Source organism: Penaeus monodon, chromosome 40 (genome assembly GCF_015228065.2).
Source record: "Penaeus monodon isolate SGIC_2016 chromosome 40, NSTDA_Pmon_1, whole genome shotgun sequence".
Classification (NCBI taxonomy): domain Eukaryota; kingdom Metazoa; phylum Arthropoda; class Malacostraca; order Decapoda; family Penaeidae; genus Penaeus; species Penaeus monodon.
Window position 1 is genome coordinate 7,030,985 of NC_051425.1, and position 10,392 is coordinate 7,041,376.

General features: G+C 38.1%; 1 pseudogene; it reads right to left on the bottom strand.

Moving 5' to 3' along the window:
- Positions 1–1,841: 1,841 nt before the first annotated feature.
- On the bottom strand, positions 1,842–9,357 carry LOC119597974 (annotated as a pseudogene).
- Positions 9,358–10,392: the final 1,035 nt, after the last annotated feature.

Genomic DNA, 10,392 nt, shown 5'->3' on the forward strand with positions numbered 1-10,392 from the left:
ATATATATATATATATAGATATATATATATTTACTTGACCCAAACATCAGGACAAATGTGATGAAATATTGGCTGGGTGATAAAAAAATTTCAGTTGATGTATACAGAATTTTTATTGATTTCAAATTGAAGTTACTTATACAACCGAGATTTGAAATCTTCCATAATGATGGACAGTTTTTTATATAAACAGCCTCTTTTTCAAGGATCCATACAAAGGCTCTCATGGTTTTCGACTCAGTCCCAGAAGAGCTGAGATATGATGAATCAGTTCCAGTTCAGTTAGATTTGCAAAGAACACTCAGTCATGTTGAATGTATATTCCAACTAGACTTTTAGTAGAGGAAGGGACTTCTCTGGAGTGCTAATAATGCAGGGAATGTGTACTACAGTTTGCTACTTTTCATACCTTACTCTTTCTGTCATTTGTAATGATTTTTTTTTTACTGTCATTGTCAAGGGGGCTTCCAGATTATTTTTTGGTTAAAATAATGGTATATTATGGTTGAGGTATGAGCAGTATGAGTGAATTTTTTAGCTGATGTCTAACTTTCTATGTACTTTATTTTTAACTGATTTTATCGGTAAGAAGCACAAAATAAGGATTCTTTAACTAACTAATGTAAAATTCCTCAGCAAAGCAGTACACTTACAGTGCTAAATACAGTATATACCATTACACATGTATTCATTTGCAACATTAATAGTCTTCATTCCTTCAGCACATGGAGAAATTATAAACAAACAGCAACTTGATGTTTCACAAATGCTATTACAAAACAATAGGGTTGTCAAGTGTCTCAATTAATTTGCATTGTACCTACTGTAGAACACAAAAAAGATCAACTATATATGAATAAAAATGTAAGATACATTGTACAAGTTGGCCTCTCCCGAATTTTAGAGGCGTTATGGAGGCATATAACAGTGAACCTTATACAAGGCAGTCTGAACATGATATGTATGGTTTGGTAAACTGTTAGTGAACTACAGGAAACTAACTTCTACTAATCACTGTAAAATTAACGGGAATACCTAGGATGAGGCATAATAAAAACATTACCTTTTTTTTAATGGGAGCAGATTTAGCTTCATTTTATAGTATGCTTTGACTAGATGCGTTTGCAGCAAGCTTTACAAGGGACTTGTTGGTCACTGGTGTACAACCACCAACTCCAGGTTTCAACAGCACAGTATTACCTTGTACGAGGAAACTCATCTTGGGTGTTATAATAAAATCCTTTCAGTTTACTTTACTTAGATTCGTAAGACATTAGGAAAATCAAAAAAACATTTCAATCATTTTTACTGACGTTACTTGCCTGTAAACATTTTGGTATAAAGAGGAAGAAAGAGGACCACGAGTGTTCCCTTTTAAAGCAATAAATACAACACTGAAATAACAGACAGTCTGGGACTCACTGAAAATTTTATGATTTCTAATGGTAACAAGAAAAATTATGAACAAAGTACTATTTTCAAAACCTAGCATTCATGGGGGATAGGCTTTGCAAATTACTAAGAGATTATGACATGAAAATGATCTATAATAAGTCACTTTCTACTCCAAATTAGATATTAATGAAATTTGATATCTATATTTCCGTACAGTGAGGTATACTGAAATCCTTGGAAAACTTCTCTTTGTAATAATGATTGAATCTTATAAAGATTCCTTCACTGCAGCACCAGACAATTAAATATTGCTCTCACAGAGCACGGGTTAAGTTAATGAAATTTACCGTCAGAATTACGGTCATGTGTTATATACCAGTTCCTGAATTTCATCCAAAACGTAGGCACTAAACCAATCAATACATAATCACAGACCAAACTCAAGCCTATTTCATATTTCTGCATTCACACAAAATGTAAAAGTTTGGTATAGGGACAGAAAGGAAGACATAAAGCTTCATATCACTAGGTGATGATGATGCAATGATCATTAACAAAGATGAGATGATATGCTCACATGTTTGCTTCACTGTCTTCATCCTATGTCGCATTAAATTACCACAGCACATTTTCATTGTCTATAATATAAAAATATCATATTGATATTAAATCTAAATAATTGGTAAAATATGACTATATAAGAGAAAACTCTAAAAATAAATTAGCACTTAAAAAAATTCACTTTATTTCTTTTTTATATTCTAAATAAAAACCATTGTATAACAAAAGTATCCAAAAGCAGCCCCTCGAACATGACTGTACCCTCATCACGCTTCAAACGCCTTCCCGTAACAGGTCCACAGATTCCTCCGTTTCATCTTCATCCTTTGGGACTGGGACCGGCACAAACACAGCAGATATTAGGTTGATGCACACTAGGACGTTGACCATACTAGTAGTCACATCAGGGAATGTGCTAGAGCCAGCACAGAAGTAAGTAATCGTCCAACTGGATCGAGACTGAGAAGAGAGGATATCGCTTGACCTGTTAAGAAAGATTAAAATGGTTGGCATACATAAACTTCTTACTTCCTCATACACAGTATCACTTTTAAAAATCTCTGACATATCAATCTTTACCTCTCTGACTTATTAATATCTTTAAACACATATTTACAAAAGTTTCTGGTATCGTTGGGTGATTACACATGTAATATTCTTGAAGCTTAAGTTCATAACTGACAGTGAAATTACAAAAGGCTTGATGCGATAAAGAAGGAATACAGGACAGAGAACTTTCTGGGGACAGTGCGGACTGAAGCCAAGGAAGAGCTCTGACACTCCGGACATTTCCAGACTGTCTTTGTCAGACTGACCTGTGAGACTGCAAATGAGTGAGTGAGAAGGCCTATCATTTCAACCTTTTATCTTCAATTTGACCTACTGAAGTGAGGAGAGGGTCTGTTTAGTGGTCTGCTATATATGCCCATTTGTTGACTCTTACTGTGGTGACTTTGGTATCAGTTCTTACTGATGTAGAACTGAATAGAGCTATGAACTTTTAGACCTAAGAACTCTATAGACCTAAGAACTCTACTGGCCTAAGAACTCTATAGACTAAAGAACTGTATGGGCCTACACAAAGGGTTTATGATCCTAAGCAGAAGTAGAAAGTGATGGCACTAAAAGTCAAAAAGTGTGTGATAAACACCACTTTCTGCAAAGATGGGTGAATAATATAACCTGTAAAGTTTTCCATTTCACTTGGGGGGGGGGGGATTCCCCTGCCCTATTTCCTAGTGAATATGTACATATGCTCTAACTATGTATCTAGATATACATTTATTAATCTCTCTAATTATCAGTCAATTCCTTTATCCATCAATTCATCTATCCATCCTTGTAGTTATCCATCTATTAGTCTATCTCTCTATCTATCTATCTACTTATCTATCCATCCATCTGTCTATCTATCCATCTATTTATCTAAAAAAATAACTATCAATCTATCTATCTTTTGGTCTTCATCCATCCATTTATCTATATACCTTTCAGATTTTTTTTTACCTTCATCAATGTGAGATTGAGGAAACAGGCCCAAAACTCCTGAGAGAAAGGCAACCAGCATAGAAATCATAACGCACTGCATGGGGAAAGCGCAGAACTTCAAAAGCCTCTCGAGGTACAGTGATGCAGGCGCCAACACAACAACACTGTAAAAGAAAATAAATCCGTTCTTAGGAATAGCTTTCGTGTGTTTTGAAAGAGGCTGTACCTTATATCAAGAAAGCATCATACTACTCTAAGGCAATTGTGACAGATTGTGGAAAAGGGGGAGGATTGTACATAAATTCACAAGGCAAGGGGTTTCATGACTCCAATACGATAAATCATATCCGAAATGAAGCAACTCTCATAAAAAGAAATTTATTAATTACACATCCTATTATCCTCTTTTCTTTCATCCTTTCAACAAAAATACTTACCTGAAAACATAGGAGAAGTAGAGTCGGTCAACGGCTGTGTATCGAGCATCAGCAATCTTGGAATGAAGGGTTTGTACTGCTACACATGCAAGATGCACCATCATCAGAAATAAGGTGAATCTGAAAACTAAATTCAAAACATTAGTATATTAAAAAATCTGTTAGGAGAAGAGAGGGGAGAGGGAGGAGGATGGGGTAGGGGAAGGGAATAGCAAGAGGAAGGAGAAAAGCATAAGACAAAAACATAGTGTATGCTTCCTGGCAGAATAGGTGAAAAATTTTGAAACAGCTAATATCTAGATTTAATAGGTATTGCACTTTATTATATGTGACCTACTGACATGGTACTACTAAATAATAGTATTATATTTATGATGTCCACAGCTCACTTCAGACTCAGTGATTTTTTGCCTCTCACAGATGATATAATATAATGCTTTCCATTGACCAGTGGCATCAATGAGCTCTTTCACACACTGTGATCACCACAGCAAACTTTCAGCACAACATGGCCTTTGTTATTAAGACATGAAAGGTACCCAAGACTCTATAGCTTGTTTCTGGTGACTCAACAAAGTAATCTTATTCTAGATAATTTCCAAAAATGTTATAACTCCCTTCTTATTCAAGGGTAGCATCATCCTCTCACATCAAATCCTCTAGACGTGTAGTCAAGGAGAACACATATAAGAAAGGAGTTGTAAAAATAAGATACAGTGAAGAAAAAATAAATCACACATCAAAAGAGAAAAATAGCTTTATCCTAAACATTAAAGTTTACATAATATATATCATGCAAAATCTCCTACCGTCATGTCAATGTCAGCCAGGACAGCTGCAACAGCTGTTCCAATGGTGATGAGACTGGCCCCAAGAGCTACCTGCCCCTCCACTTGGTATTATCTCCATAAGGTACAGCATGGATCCCCAGGGTGTTTGCAGACAGAGGAACATTGGCACACTCTATGAGAGAAATGTATATACTGCAGGACTCACCAGTGTATTATATGCTCCCTATTTCTATATGAAAGAAAAAGAAAAGAAAAGAAAAAAGACTATCTGAAGAATACTTGTAAAAAGCTCTGCTTTACAGTATATAGTTCACTTTCATTTATTTTTTATCTCAAATAAATTATACAAGAAAGTAAGATTCTCCAGATAACCACATCAAGTAGAAATGTAATAAGTGTGGTCAACACCACGACAATGTTTTTTAAAGGTTCAGTTAACACATGAGAATACCAGCTGTCATTACAGGAAAACAAATATACAAAATCATGTGGTAAAATAAATAATCTTACACACCATATAAAACTGTTAAGAAGTAAAACATAACACATGAGTTGCATACACATTACTGCAAAGCAGATCACTCAAGTTTGCATACCTCCTTTGCTTTACTAAACTGAATTTCTGAGCTAGGAGCTTCTGCTTAAAATCCAAACTGATTCTAAAGGAATCGAAATGCATAAATTGATCAATAAGACTACAGATGACTACACTGAGAAAACAAATCCTAAATCTGAAGAAAATTTCAGTAGTTGAGTATAACTACTGAATATTTCACTGCATTTCACTGTTTCCAAGAATTAAAGTTGCACTTCTCAACTTGAATTATGTGTAAATTTTAGTAGCCATATGTAATAACATGCAGTCTTATAAATCTACTACTTATTTATGTATCTAAGCATCAATGTATTTACTATCTATCTGTCTATCTATCTATCTATCTACATACACACACAAACACACATACACAGGAACATATGAAGGTATGTAGCCAGGCAAGTACACACACACATGTGCACACAAACACACATAAAATACATCTAAACAAAATCCATTACTAAAAAGCTTTAAAAACATATACATGTGATAAAGGATAACAAAATGTCCTGTTGCTTCAATGAACTAAATACCAATAGGAACTCACAAGTTTGCAAGCGCTTTTGAACTTGCAACAATACGGCTGAGAAGAACAAAAATGACGGCAACAGAGAAATGAACCCTGCTTTGTCCAGGTCTGTGGAGGACACACTGAGGCATTTGTTTGAGAGAAGAATTCGCAACAAAATACCACCCACCAACGTCTGCCATCCTTGGAAGATCGTAGGGTAAGTAAAGTTTAAGACTGATAGCACATACTGCAAAGATACACACATGTAAAAGAAAAAATGTTAGTCTAAGACAAATACATGGAAAATGGCAAATGTATTAGATTAGTCAAACTACAAATACTAAAATAATAAATGGTGATCTACTTCAAGCAAACTGAATAGCTGTTTATGACAAAAAAAAAAAATCACAACGTATTACCATTTGCTAAAATAAACAACATTACATTTGGAAACAAACAACTATTTTGTCAAGAGAGTTAAAATCAGAGAAAAAGAAAACAAGAGAACTTACCTTATTAACAAATATTGTTGATCCTAAAAGTATTAAATACACTAAAAAGTCTATGAGCTGCTTGCTGTGCGACATTTCTGCAATCTTTGGCATCTGGCTTGTTTGGGTAAACCTAAACAGCTATCTGTAAGCAAATGAAAAATAAAAGTTAATACTGATTTTCCTTGAACAATCATTTGAATTTTGTCATAAAAAAAAAGTAAATGAACATATATTTAAAAATGAAAAAAACAAAGAAGCCACTAACATTACCTTTCTTTACTTATGTGTCATATCATTTAAAATATAACAAATGACACAAAATTACGAAATTCGTTGGCTTTCCGACACAATGCCTCACATAACCATATCAAAATTCCCAATCAGAAGTTACTCATTAACCACAATAGTACACATAATACCATTTCTTCCCACTGAAACACTGTAACCTCACATTATCACTTTGAATCAGTGGTTTTGAAAGTGACAGGCACACCCTTGTTGCATATGTTATATACCATAATTAAATATAATTGGACAGGTTTATGAGATAATATGGAGTAATTTGACAGTGGAGTGGTGTGTGTGGGTGGGGGGGAGGGGGGAGGGGGTTAGTAATTGCACCTGGAGACACTGATACATTGACATGCAGATGATGAAATGGGAGGTATGAGAAAAAAGATACCACTTATTCTGAATAGATCTGAGGTGGACGGACGGATAGGAAGGAGGGTGGGTGCGTGAACGAACAGTTGGATGGATAGAATGAGTGAAGGGAGGGTTTACGAATAAATGAGTGGGTAAGTGGCAGGATAGATCGATGGATGAATTGATGGATCAATAGAGATGGATGAATGGGTGGAAGGATAAATTGATGGTGGACAGAGATAAATGGATAGATGGATGGATGGATGGATAAGTAGTTGACGAGTGGACAGTTGGACAGATGGATGGATCCATAGCGGGAGGATGAATAGGTGAGGTGAGGAAGAGTGGATGAGTTGAAGGGTGGCTTGTTGGGTGGATAGGTGGATGAATCAGTGAATGATGGGCTGATGGATAGATGGAAGTATGGCTGAACAGGTGGATGGGTGGATGGGTTGGAGGGGCGGTGACTGGGTGGGGTGGATGAATTACTTAATTGATGGGTGTAGCATACATGGATGGATGGATGGATGAATTAATGGCTGGCTGGCTGGCTGGCTGGGGTGAATGGCTGGCTGGCTGGCTGGCTGGCTGGATGAATGAGTGAATGGAGGAATGAGTGAATGAATGAAGGAAGGAATGGATGGATGAATGAGTGAATGAAGGAATGGGTGAATGAATGGATGGATGGATGGATGAATGGCTGGCTGGAGAATGGCTGGATGGATGAATGGTGGCTGGATGAATGGGTGGGTGAATGGATGGATGGGAGGGTGGATGGATGGATAAGATAGGCAGATAAATAGATAGGTAGATAGACAGACAGATAGATGGAGGGATGGATGGGTTGGTGCATCCATGTTATAGGAACCTGTGCAGTACGGTATACAATACCATACTGCACAAGTATTGACATAGCATTTAGATTTACAATCAGCTCAATCCTGAATATACATGGGGGTTATTTGTCATTTGAAATGCCAACATCCACAACTGTTACGCGGGTAATTTTTGTGACACGTCCTACAGCTTTTATGCTAGATTTCTATATAAAAAGATATCATGGGCACACAAAGTAATTTCTATACACCACCCCCTCCAGCCGATAATATTTTTTTGGTATAAGTTCTAAAACTGTGTTGAATGGTTTTAGTGGGTTGCTATGATAAATAAGAAGAGATTGTAATGGAAAAAAAAAAAAAATAGTTTTAATCACATCAAAGCGAATAAAACAACACAGTATCTTGTCTGTGAAAGCTGTGATTCATATAATAAAATTCTACAGAAATTTGGCCAGGCATAGTGAGGTAGATACACTGTGAGGTAAGTGTAAAGTAAAAAATAGTGACAAAAACAAGAGATGATATTCTCAACTTAAAATCACAAATAATGCCGTTTAAATAAAAGACCTGAATGAAATAAACCACATACGGCCCTCTAGAACTTCAGCTCTTGGCCTCACAAAAATGTTTGATCGGTATGCGTTCCCCAAGTACACTTTTCTAAGGAGTACTTTGGTTCATTCAAAAACACTTCTCTGTTATATTCCTGCATGGATCTTTTCATATTTCATTACACCAACCAGAGGAATATCTAAAGAAAACAATTATCAGTGATTCAAATAAAATTGCTTTGCCCATATACTTAGATGCGATTTTCACAGAGGGTTTGCTATATGGCTGTCAAACTTCAGTACTGCTCTTGCTTCAGGGTATAATCAATTTAAGTTTAATTTAATACTGGCAATATGCAAATGCTGCTTCCTTCAATCACTCAATTCTCTAGCCTCTTAATGCAAAGGTTGCACAATTGCATCACTGCGCTCAATTAGTTTAGAAGGGAATCCCAAATTGTTTCCAGTGCTATAAGTCATCCGAGTCATTTTTACATTAGCCCTAAAATGGCAGTCCAGTGCATGAAGTAGGAAAAGGTAATTATGGTATTGAAGTCTTGAAAATGAATGGACTTCTAAAATCTTCCTTTCTTTTCGAAATGGGACCTACAAAGTGGTGAATCTGCCCCATGAGTGGACTCTACCCCCTTCACAAGACACAGCGAACGCACTCTTCACCTAAGAGGCCCTGCCATACTTTGGTCCAGCCTCAGGCACCCCTGCTGCCCCTCCCCGCCGCCCCGAGTAATGCAGGCAGCATCGCCTCCTGACCGAGAGCAGCATCCCTCTGACCCCCGAGAGCAGCATCCCTCTGACCCCCAAGGAGCCCCAGAGTCACCCCGCCGCCGTTCTTCCCTCCCTCCCTCGCACCCACAGCCCGGACCAACACCTGCTCGTCACCTCCGCTCCCCCTCAGACTCACACATCCACCCAGTCACCCGCCGTGTCCCTGAAAGGAGAGTAATTCAGTGTAATTCAGCGAAACAAGGAGCTCCTGGCCGGCCCGCTCCCCGTCCACGTCAGGCCTTGTTTACGCCGTCTCGCTCCTCGCCCGCCCGCGCCCGCCCGCGCCCGCCCGCGCCCGCCCGCGCCCGCCCGCGCCGGCCGCGCCACCTTCAAACGCCCGCGGGGCCTCAGGTCCTCCTCGGACGTCCCGGGCTCTCGCGAAGGCTTTGGATTACGGTGTTACTGATTAGTAGATTATATCATTACATATTTTAGATTATATTCTTACATCATAAACGTGTCTCTATAGTCTTGGGGCTTTTCGTAGGCCACAAACATTTTTTTTCGGCTCTGCTTGGCAAGGTATCGCATGCAGAAAGGAGTGGAGAAACGCCCTGGCTCTCGGTGCAAACAAAGAGGCTTCAGCTCTGTGTAAGGGATTTGCATGAGCGTGAGAGAGTGAGAAAGCATCCTGCTGGCTCTCGCAGGGAACGGTAAAGAGGTTTCCGTTCTATCCGGGGGTTTTACGTGAAGAAAAGACGGGAAGGGAAGGAGGAAGCTACAGAAAGTGAAAATTAAAAGGAACCCTATTAAAAAAAAAAAAAAAAAAAAAAAAGACCATATATCCCAGTGGCGTACCTAAGGGGTATAATTTTTGAACAGGTGTTGAGAAAGAAGAATGATAAGACAATGGACGTAATGATAAGGATAATATTGAGAATAATGAAAATGATATCTTGATCATAATCATAGAAAGGATAGAAACATTAATAATGATAATGATGGTGTTCCTGATGCTCTTACTACTGCTCGTACTACTACTAATAACAACTATAATAATAATGATTAAAGCCTCGGTGTTAGCGATTAACAGACAGATATATAGACAAAGATTGATAGTAGGACGGATAGACAGACCTATAAACAGCGTGGAAGTCAAAGAGAGAGAGAGAGAGAGAGAGAGAGAGAGAGAGAGAGACGGGGAGGAGAGAGAGAAAAGACGGGGAGAGGGAGAGAGGGAGGGAGGGAGGAGAGAGAGGAGAGAGAGAGAGAGAGAGAGAGAGAGAGAGAGAGAGAGAGAGAGAGAGCGAGAGAGAGAGAGAGAGAGAGAGAGAGAGAAGAGAAGAGGAGAGAGAGAGA